Raw genomic sequence first — 12,013 nt, forward strand, 5'->3', positions numbered from 1 at the left:
AATGCCACCTCCGACCCAGTGATAGCTACATCATCAATGGTCACATCCCTTAGAACTGGTGCCGCCAGGAGACCAGTGTCAAGTATACCTAAGTCGCTAAAAGAATAAGGGGTGCTCCAATGTAACTATTCCATCTCAAATAATGAAGCATATAAACATGTACGTAGGACATGTAAATAGGACATATAGTGTTCTATGAATATTATTTTCATCAGGTCAATTAGAACATAGACTGTGAAACATATGCATGCTAATTGTGTGTTTTGATTTATTTTATATATTAAAGCATTGATGATTTGTATTAATTTTTGACTGCTCAGTTATATTGGTGTGTAGGGGACGGTAGTGTCTCAAGTGGTAGACACTCTTTACTAATTGTATGTTGTGTAGGCCTCATGCCAAGGCCTGTATTCCTCCCCGCACCCGAAGTCTTTTCTAAAATTAAGAATAGAAACTGCTAGGTAAGGATTATGAGCTGTAGGTGTGCACACATACATTCTTGCGTTAATTGGTGGTGCAGTGGCAACTATGTTGAAGGTTTGGCTCTAAAGCATTAATTCAGTACTTTGTTCTGAATACTGATAGCCATGTCATTTTTCAAATTTAGATCTCTCTGGTACAAACACTATGGTGCACATGATAAGTTACCCGGTATCCCGCCGGTAGTTCCCATAGGACTCCATGGGATGGGGATGCCGCAATCACAGGCACTTGTAATGCTGGTGCCTGTAATTGTGGCAATTGTCTGCCGGTAGGGGCCTAAACTGCCAGTAGGTCACAGTCATAGCCCCGACTGGCAGTCTTGGAGTTTGCCGGTCTGGAAAGGTGCCGATGCACGTTTTACCGGCACCTTAATTGCAGACCGGCATAGTCCAAATGAGCCTGTCTGAATGCTATTTTCCAGGTTAAACTGAATGCAAAAAATGTTGGTAAATGTATTTCCTGCCAATATTTGAGAATTGTCTCATGTTCCTCAATTGGCATGATGGAGCTGGGGAGCAAGGCATACATGTTGCGTCCGCCTCCATTTCACGCGCGGCCCTACACATACAGGTACATTGAGAGCAGCATGGATTATCACGCTGGCATTAATGCAATGAATTCCTACACCTGGTCAAGGCATTCAGATTCCATAGGGATGAACTGTAAATGTTGCCTGCAAAGCAAACTTTTCTGGCGGAATTAACAATTTTTCACCAGGAAGTGGGAAAGTTAAGAGTAAAGGCTGGAATCACCTTTGCTTACGCCTCACTTTTCCACTGCACTGGTTGATGGAGAGTAGGACAAATATATGGAGAGGAGCGTTTGCATAAAAGTGAAAGTGGAGGCTGTCCTCTCTGTGCAATTAACCAGGGGCGTCCAAAGGATCCACTGTAAGAACACTGAAACACAATGCAAAGCTACTAGAGAAACAGTACGGGGCGACAGTACCACACACACGAGTGTCCTTAAGCATGGGTGTTCGCAAATTCACACAGCATTCTGCGTTAATAATTCCTCCAGCTGGGCGTTCGAAGCATGTTATTTTTCATGGTTTATTGAATTGTTGGGCTGTGCCCAGAGATTTGAGTCTGGCATGTTTCAAAGTCTGAAGAATCTCAGTCTGAGAAAATAATTTTAAAATCAGCTAGACAAAATTGTTACAGTGGGAACATTCAGTCAGCAAAAATGGCACAAAGTCATCTGCTGGCTGTGCACCGGTTGACCTTGATTGTCTAGTCGCGAGCAGGTGCGCGGCACCACAGAGCTCTGTTTTTCCGTTCTGAATAACAATTGATGGGATTTGGCAAGCCACGGTGAAAGGAATCTGTCCATGGTACTCGGAAACACACAAGGTGGTGACTGTTCTGCTGCTGTGGCCTTGCTCAAAATCGTAGAAAACATACAAAACATTTTGGAACAATATGACCTTCGCCAACAACAACAAAAAAACACGAGCAGTGGCATTTGTTGTTTCATAAACCCACCGCTGCAGAATCATGCAGTTGTGGTCACATATCCCACTGCTGCAGAATCATGCAGTTGTGGTCACATATCCCACCGCTGCAGAATCATGCAGTTGTGGTCACATATCCCACTGCTGCAGAATCATGCAGTTGTGGTCACATATCCCACTGCTGCAGAATCATGCAGTTGTAGTCACATACCTCACCTCTGCCGAATCATGCAGTTGTGGTCACATACCACCACCTCTGCAGAATCATGCAGTTGTAGTCACACACCTCACCTCTGCCGAATCATGCAGTTGTGGTCACATACCCCCACCGATGCAGAATCATGCAGTTGTGGTCACATACCTCACCACCGCAGAATCATGCAGTTGTGGTCACATACCCCACTGCTGCCGAATCATGCAGTTGTGGTCACATACCCCAACACTGCTGAATCATGTGTTTATGATCTTGTACTGTTAGAAATTATAGTTTAAAGTAAGGCTTTTGTGAGAAATCTGCTGGTAGCAGAATTCTTTTTCAACACACATTGTCAATGCCAACAGCTTTGTTCAGGCACTGGATAGACACTTGCCAGCTACAGCCGTAGTGATATTCACTGTCCATCAATGGTAGCAGCTGCAAAATGGTGAGAATACCTGAGCATATAATACCAGTGTCAGGCAAATGACTAATACGTATACACCAGCCAAAACTGCTGGCTTTGCCAGTGCTGAAAGGGCACATAGGTCTTATTAATTGAGCGGCTGAAGGCAGGCCTAGTTAAGGGAGAGGGGGGGGGGGGGGGGGGGGTGTGTGTGTGTGTGTGTGTGTGTGTGTGTGTGTGTGTGTGTGTGTGTGTGTGTGTGTGTGTGTGTGTGTGTGTGTGTGTGTGTGTGTGTGTGTGTGTGTGTGTGTGTGTGTGTGTGTGTGTGTGTGTGTGTGTGTGTGTGTGTGTGTGTGTGTGTGTGTGTGTGTGTGTGTGTGTGTGTGTGTGTGTGTGTGTGTGTGTGTGTGTGTGTGTGTGTGTGTGTGTGTGTGTGTGTGTGTGTGTGTGTGTGTGTGTGTGTGTGTGTGTGTGTGTGTGTGTGTGTTCGTTCCAATTAAGTCTTTTGCTCACAGAAGATTGCTTTTAAAAAAACTGGGAGGCACTTAGACCACAAAGTGTGATGGTGTGATGGCAAGGCTTGAGGATGAGTTTTGGGCGGGGAGTGGTAGGAAGTGGGTGGGAATGGCCATAGGGATTAGCATGGCCATGGCCAGTCAATGGGTGGGTAAATCTCCATAGCTGTACTCGAATGCAGCAGTTTCAGCGGATGTGCCACCTAATAGCTAAAACTCGTGGATTTTGTACACTCTGGGAAGAGCACCGGCCAGGAGGAAGAGCCACTTTCTTGTGCCATATATAGTGTGACCAGGCCTTGCGCTTTTGCCAGCTCCCTCCCGGAAGGGCCTGTACCAAGAGTTTTTTTTTTATTTAAACACCACACAGGTTTGTTGAACACTCAATCAGCAACAATTCATCTTAACATTTTTAAATCAAACATTTATCTTAACAGTTGGCCATTTTTATAAACTCAGTCAAGCCTCATCTCTGCAATCCCACAAAGGCCTTGAACCCCCAACCTTTCAATAAGCAGCCACGGGTCACAAAGGCTGCCTGGGAAAAAGAAATATGGCAAGGCCTGTCACAGTTATCAGAGCAAAAACACTTTTCTTTTTAATAGACTTACAGGCACAGCCAAACCGCAGAGTTTATAGCCAGGAGCAGTGCTGGACATGGAACTCATTTATTTAGGCTACCAGGGGGTGGGGAGGGAGGATGGAGGTGAATGGGGGAGGGAGGCGGTTAGTGGGGGGTGATTAGTCCACCGTTTATGTTTATGACCGGTCCCGGTGTTTTATTTTGAAAATCTGGTCACCCTAGCTCAGTGGTATTTAAACTTTCTTATGCCGGGTCCCCGCCCCCCGCCCCTTGAGTAAAAATATTGTTGCCGAGCCCTCTTGAGTAAAAATACTGACCTAGTAAGCTGCACCTGGCCCCATGGCTGGCGGGCTTATGCCCACACTACATACCCAAGCCACTCACCCTGCTGCATCTGCGCTGCTAGTGGGTGAGGCTCGCTGGAGTAGTCTGGCATGACCAGCACGAGCAGCCAGAGCTGACACCTTCCAGCTCATTCTTATGCGTGAAATGTGACACCTAGCACAGCAGCAATCTGCTGTGACTCACACTGTTGTTGCTTGTTGTGCAACTAAGGCTGATTGACTGGTGAAAAAAAAAAAGTTGCAAAAACACAAAATTGATCTGGGTCTGAGACAACTAAGTACCGGTGCTCAGAAATAAGTTCCGGGGCTCAGCCCTGGCAAACACCACCACAAATTAAACAATGGGACCGCTTGCATGGACGTGCATTTGTATGTGATCAGCTGCCTGATATTTGAGGTGTTCAGCAAAATAACTGTGATAGTTCTTTAGAAGCCCAAGAGATACTGGCAAGTTCGAAAATCCAGGAACGTCTTGAGTACACCTATGCATCAGTCTCAAAGGGGTCCTTGAAGACTGGGGCTGCATCTCTCCTTGATTCCTTTGTTGAAGGAGCGAGTAACGGTGACATGCACTGTGTATGTGTGTATCTGTGTTTCAACTGGAAAGAGGGTGTTCATGCCCCTTAGTTTGTCCCAACCATCTCTCCCCCAGAAGCGCTCCCTCATTTTAGTTACATGCTTGAGAGTGGTTTCTGGAAATATACCACAGCTCCCGGTTGTGGTTGTCCAGATAGCCAATGGGTTAAGCAATAAAAACGATACCGTGTCTTCCTGCTTCTATTTGGGTAGAGAAGGGTGGCAAGGGTTGGACTACTTACATATTGTATAGTTCCACAGTTACGACAGTGTAAGTTGGGGCTGAAAATACTTAATATTCTCTCGTGAGGACTACCATGTGGCTGTACCCGGCAGCACCATACAGAAGCCATGATTACTGGTGTGGCCTGGCTAGACCACTAGACTGGTTGGCAAGAAGCATGAGGGGCCAGAAGCTGAGCAAATGTGACTTGGATCTTTGCCCGGGGCATATGCACACACAGTGACGGCAAGCGAGTGAAACGTCACGCATGAAAGCAAGGCTTGTTCTCTCACCTGAGAACCACAATAGATGTCAGGTCGCTATCAATTACCAATCTGTGACACATTACGTATGATGGTGCAATCGGTCACAGGTGCAGACTGTGTCACGTGAGTAGGACCAACAGAATTATATTGTACAAATATGGTGTCTTTAGCCACCCCTATCAAGGCCGCAGGATGTTCAATTAGAAATGGCTTCGTTTAAATGTAACTGATTAAATGTATCTGTTTTATGTACGGTTCTCATCGTGAAAAACTTCAAAAACCCAGAGAAATATCTGTCTGCGGCCAGATGTATGAGCTAGGTATATAGGTTTATAGCTAGGTATGTTACACTCTGCCAGTGTCCCTGTGTATGGTACACTCTGCCGGCGTCCCTGTCTATTGTACACTCTGCCCGCATCCCTGTCTTTGGTACACTCTGCCGGCGTCCCTGTCTTTGGTACACTCTGCCGGTGTCCCTGTCTATGGTATACTCTGCCAGCATCCCCGTCTATGGAATACTCTGCCAGTGTCCCTGTCTATGGTATACTCTGCCGGTGTCCCTGTCTATGGTATACTCTGCTGGTGTCCCTCTCTATGGTATACTCTGCCGGTGTCCCTGTCTATGGTACACTCTGCCGGTGTCCCTGTCTCTGGTACACTCTGCCGGTGTCACTGTCTATGGTACACTCTGCCGGTGTCCCTCTCTATGGTATACTCTGCTGGTGTCCCTCTCTATGGTATACTCTGCTGGTGTCCCTGTCTATGGTACACTCTGCCGGTGTCCCTGTCTATGGTATACTCTGCCGGTGTCCCTGTCTATGGAATACTCTGCCAGTGTCCCTGTCTATGCTATACTCTGCCGGTGTCCCTCTGTATGGTATACTCTGCCGGTGTCCCTGTCTATGGTACACTCTGCCGGTGTCCCTGTCTCTGGTATACTCTGCGGGAGCCCCTGTCTATGGTATACTCTGCCGGTGTCCCTGTCTATGGTACACTCTGCCGGTGTCCCTGTCTATGGTATACGCTGCCGGTGTCCCTGTCTATGGAATACCCTGCCGGTGTCCCTGTCTATGGAATACCCTGCCGGTGTCCCTGTCTATGGAATACCCTGCCGGTGTCCCTCTCTATGGTATAATCTGCCGGTGTCCCTTCTCTATGGTATACTCTGCCGGTGTCCCTGTCTATGGTATACTCTGCCGGTGTCCCAGTCTATGGTATACTCTGCCAGCATCCCCGTCTATGGAATACTCTGCCAGTGTCCCTGTCTATGGTGTACTCTGCCGGTGTCCCTCTCTATGGTATACTCTGCCAGTGTCCCTGTCTATGGTACACTCTGCTGGTGTCCCTGTCTATGGTATACTCTGCCGGTGTCCCTGTCTATGGTACACTCTGCCGGTGTCCCTGTCTATGGTATATACTCTGCCAGCATCCCCATCTATGGAATACTCTTCCAGTGTCCCTGTCTATGGTATACTCTGCCGGTGTCCCTGTCTATGGTGTACTCTGCCGGTGTCCCGCTCTATGGTATACTCTGCCGGTGTCCTTTCTGTGTTACACTCTGCTGGTGTCCCTGTCTATGGTACACTCTGTCGGTGTCCCTGACTATGATATGCTCTGCCGGCGTCCCTGTCTATTGTCTCACAGCTGTAGAGAAAATAAAGCTGTCTTTTTTGATACCGCTGTGGTTATCGTGCTCGAATTTTACTGCCAGTTTTAACAAGTCAGGGTTGCATTGTACTTAACAGAGGAAAAATGTAAAAACACCTTTCCAAAGTAACTTTTGTTCTCATACAGGAAAGGGCGCATCACATTTGGCGTGCAACGGATCTGGAGAAATACAACAATTGTGCACATTTGGTGATGTTTCATTGCTTTTATGCCCAAAGTGATAGTTGAACAAACGTGTGTGTTGCATTGCTACTTCCTTAGATGCAGAACCATCATGATTTCGACTGCCTTACCTCATAATTGTCCACTATTGGCAGACACATAACCCCTAACCCGAAGGTCCACAAAACAAAAAGGTTTCTACACATTGGTTGAGCCAAACTTGGTATGTTTACTTTTTAGGAAAAAAAGAATCATGCAACACAAGTAATCATCAGTATGTAAGATCGGTCCAGATGCACCTTTTACAACATTCACCAACACACATAGATGCAGAGGGAACATAGGATATATTCTAAAACACATTGGGCCTCATTACGACCCTGGCGGTAATCGCCCGTCATTACCGCCATGGCGTAATGAGCGTTTACGCCGTGGGACGATGGCGTAAAGAGCGCCACATCACGACCCATCGCGCACGAGCATTACGCCATGGCGGTAATGCAATTAACGCCATGGCGGAAATGGCCCCTACCGTCATCGCTAAGCGAGCAAGGTGCCCTTCCGCCAGCGTAAGTAGCGGCCACCGTAATTTACGACCACCGTAATTTACGGCCACCGTAATTAGCGGCGGCCGTAAAAGGCCAAACCGGAAATAGCGTCATCGCGCCGGAACGGGAAGCAGCCCGTCGGCCATCTTTAAAAACACAATCCATCGCCATCCTACCAAACAACACCAGACCCAACCCTGACACCTGTCCCAACCAAACACCCACCCATCCAAGTACCCGAAAATGCCAAAATCTGTGAAAAAGGCATGTGACCGCCAGCGCCAGGAGCGATTCAGCCGGGAGGAACTCTGCATGCTAGCGGAGACCCTGCAGGACAACGCAGGTGTTGTATTCTCCCCTGAAATGACCAGGACAGCAATCGGGAAGAAGAAGGCCATCTGGGCCCTGGTGGCTGAGCGCGTCAGCGCGGTGGGGACCGTACCCCGCACCCCACAGCAGTGCCGGAAGCGCTGGGATGACCTGCGCATACGGGTCAGAGCCGTCATCTCGGCAAACCGCAACCTTGCCCAGGGAACCGGTGGAGGGTCGGAATCCCCCCTGAAACTCCAACCGTGGGAGGAGATCTGTGCTACCACCATCGGCATGGAATCCATCGAAGGCGTTGGAGGGATGGAAAGGGGAGCCCCGACATCAGGCGATGAAGGTAGGTGCCTCATACAAGACATGCCATAGTCACAGCAGTCCAATCATGTGTAGCACAAGGTTGCCCTAGAGTGTAAATGCAACACAAATCAATACTGCCCATAGCCACATGCGAGCACCACCCTGCATACACTGCTGGCACCCGCATACCTGCATCCACATACCACACCAAAAGGAGACAACCTGCATGGCACTGCCTGAAATCTGCCTCATCCACTGGCCAAAATAATGTCAACCATTGTCATTCAGAAGTCCGTAGACCCATCAATAACGCCCTCCCACCTTTGCTCCACCACAGGCACAGAATCACACCCAGAGGACCAGGACACCCCTGTGCCGAAGAGAGCGAAGTCCAACGACAACCTCCCTGCACCCTCAACCTCAGCTGCAGTGAGGCAGACCCCACGACAAGCAGGTCCCACTGCAGGCATACCGGAGGTCCCACCGGCAAGCACCCCTGTTGGCAGCAGGCCAGCAGCAGCTGCTCCACCTCCACCGACATTGCCTGCCACAGAAGGCAGGGGGTCAGCGGCCAGCAGCAACATCGGGGAGACAGCTGCAACAGCTGCATGTTCTGACTCGGACATGGAGCAGGAGGTCAGAAGCCCCACTGACCAACTACATTCCCCCTGTTTCTCAGACGCCAGCTCCCATGAGGGCGACACACAGGGGCACACTGAGGCAGAGGAGTGGCCTTCCACCCCATGCCCTGTCCACACTCCACAGGAGGGGACCAGCCCCTCCATCACTCCACCTGCACTGGCCATGGGCCAGCACGGCCAGCCGTCCCTCGAGGACATCACTCAGCGGCAGCATCAACTGTCCGCAATGCTGGATGAGCATGCCGCGGAATGTGTGGGGGCTAGGTTCAGCATTGAACAGGCCACGGAGACACTAAGGGCGGAAGTGGCGCGGAGCACTGCCACCCTGAGGGATGCCATGCAGGCCATGTCCAGGGACATCTGTGCCGAACTTGCGGGCTTGCGTCGTGCGGTCACTGACCTCACCCACACACGACAGGAGCTGCATGCACATGGGCAGCCAGGGACATCCTCCACTGCCAGTTCTGCGCAGAGCAGCCCCGTGCGCCGTTCTGGACGCAACCTGCGCTCCACAGCCAGGGGTGCCCCGGGTGCCGGGAGAGGGGGCTTGTGACGGCCTGTGGACACGGCCACAGGCATCTGTTGACAGCTACATGGGGTGTGTTGGGGTGTGCAGGGGGGAGGTGGGAGGTGGGAGGGGGTGTGTTGGGGTGTGCAGGGGGGAGGTGGGAGGTGGGAGGGGGTGTGTTGGGGTGTGCAGGGGGGAGGTGGGAGGTGGGAGGGGGTGTGTTGGGGTGTGCAGGGGGGAGGTGGGAGGTGGGAGGGGGTGTGTTGGGGTGTGCAGGGGGGAGGTGGGAGGGGGTGTGACACGACAGTTCATAGTTCCAATACACTTTTTTCTTTCAAAAAAAGAAATGTGTGGACATTTTCATTGCGTATGTGTGCTTTATTGGTGAACAGTCAACAGTGTGCATGTCCCAGAGACACACAGTGCCCCAAGTGCAGTCTCCATGCGATAAACACCAGCCGTGTGTGCTAGAAGCAGTGGTCGATGATACTTTGGCGCATGGCACGCCCCTCCTGTGCATCGCCTCCTCCATGTGGTGGCGCCCCATCTGCACCCTCCTCATCCTCATCGTCAGGTGGTTGCAGTTCTGCGTCAGGGGGCAGGGGCACATTCCGTCTGACGCACATATTGTGCAGCATGACACATGCCATGACGATCTTTGCCACCTTCTCATGGCCATACAGGAGTGCCCCACCAGACCTGCTGAGGCTTCGGAACCGTGCCTTCAGGAGGCCGAATGTCTGCTCTATGACCACACGAGTACGTGTATGTGCACGGTTGAAGTCCTCCTCGTGCTGGTTCTGCGGGTTCCGGACTGGCGTGAGGAGCCACCTCTTCAGGGGATAGGCTGCATCACCTGTATGTAGGCGAGAATGTATGTGTCAGTCATGTTGTCTGATCAGGAACATGAGGTTCCACCATGGCTGGCATGGAACTGTTACCTTGGCTCACTTCTACATGCACTAATTGATTCACACTATGCAACCAGTATATGCTCATTGCTGCCATGGCCTGTTTTGCATGCCATCACCCTATGTATGCAGAGGGGTTTTGTGCATTGTGAGTGCCCTTCCTCTGTATCCGTTCTCTGTGTTACTCACAGCCAGGTGGAGTATGCATCTCCCCCCCCCTTTCTGCCAGGTGGAGTATGCATCTTCCCCCCCCTTTCTGCCAGGTGGAGTATGCATCTTCCCCCCCCCTTTCTGCCAGGTGGAGTATGCATCTCCCCCCCCCTTTCTGCCAGGTGGAGTATGCATCTTCCCCCCCCCTTTCTGCCAGGTGGAGTATGCATCTTCCCCCCCCCTTTCTGCCAGGTGGAGTATGCATCTTCCCCCCCCCTTTCTGCCAGGTGGAGTATGCATCTTCCCCCCCCCTTTCTGCCAGGTGGAGTATGCATCTTCCCCCCCCCCTTTCTGCCAGGTGGAGTATGCATCTTCCCCCCCCCTTTCTGCCAGGTGGAGTATGCATCTTCCCCCCCCCTTTCTGCCAGGTGGAGTATGCATCTTCCCCCCCCCCTTTCTGCCAGGTGGAGTATGCATCTCCCCCCCCCTTTCTGCCAGGTGGAGTATGCATCTTCCCCCCCCCCCTTTCTGCCAGGTGGAGTATGCATCTCCCCCCCCCTTTCTGCCAGGTGGAGTATGCATCTTCCCCCCCCCCTTTCTGCCAGGTGGAGTATGCATCTTCCCCCCCCCTTTCTGCCAGGTGGAGTATGCATCTTCCCCCCCCCCTTTCTGCCAGGTGGAGTATGCATCTTCCCCCCCCTTTCTGCCAGGTGGAGTATGCATCTTCCCCCCCCCCTTTCTGCCAGGTGGAGTATGCACTGGTACGTCATTCCCATGCCCACTTCCATGACATTGCACTCACCGAGTAGCCAGGATCTTGGGCCTGCATGTCGCTCCATGTAGCGTGGTATTGTGGAGTTCCTCAGGACCATTGAATCATGGGTTGATCCGGGGAATCGGGCACAACAATGTGTGATGATCTTGTTGGAGTCACAGACCATTTGCACGTTGATAGAGTGGAACTGTTTCCGGTTGCGGTACGGTACCTCCATGGCACGTGGAACCACCAATTCCACATGGGTGCAGTCGATGGCACCAATGCAACCGGGTATGCTGGCTAGTGCATGGAAACCCACTTTGGTGTTTGCAATCTCCTGGGCAGTCCGTGGTAATGAGATGTGGTCGTCTGTGTGCTTGAGGAGGGCATCGAGCACTTGGATGAGTGTTCGTGAGAATAATGGTTGTGAAATGCCATGCAGGTGCCCCACTGTGTGCTGGTAGGTGCCTGTGGCAAGGAAGTGGAGTACAGCCACTACCTTCAGTAGGGGGGGGATGGCGGTTGGACTTTCTATCATGCTGACGATGTCGTCGTGTGTCATGTCTACGATGGCGGTGATGGTGTCCCGGTCCAAACGGTACAGGGTGTGGATCTGCTCAGCAGTGAGGTTGTTTGGATTGGCTCTGATGCGTGGGATTGGGGGCTGCCTGCGTGGTGGCACTGGCTGTGCTGGTGGGGCTTGCTGGGCCTGCCTTGCCCTCCTTCTCCTCCTGCGTCTCCTCTGTGCTGCCTGTTGTTGTTGTTGTTGCTGTTGTAGTAGCACATGCATTGCTATCAGGTCCTCCAGCCCCAACATTGCTAGTCGTATTGCCATCATTGTGGAGTGTGACTGGGTGTGGGTAGGGGTGGGGTGTGCTCTTTTTGTACTCCCCTGAGTCTGTATTGCCTTCACCTGTGCTGTTTCTGTGCACCTGTGGCAGCTGCATTCACTTGAATTGGCCCTTTACGGTTGGTTCGCGATGGCGTTATTTGCACCAT

The sequence above is a fragment of the Ambystoma mexicanum genome, chromosome 14 (genome assembly GCF_040938575.1).
Source record: "Ambystoma mexicanum isolate Mex_15411 chromosome 14, UKY_AmexF1_1, whole genome shotgun sequence".
Lineage (NCBI taxonomy): Eukaryota > Metazoa > Chordata > Amphibia > Caudata > Ambystomatidae > Ambystoma > Ambystoma mexicanum.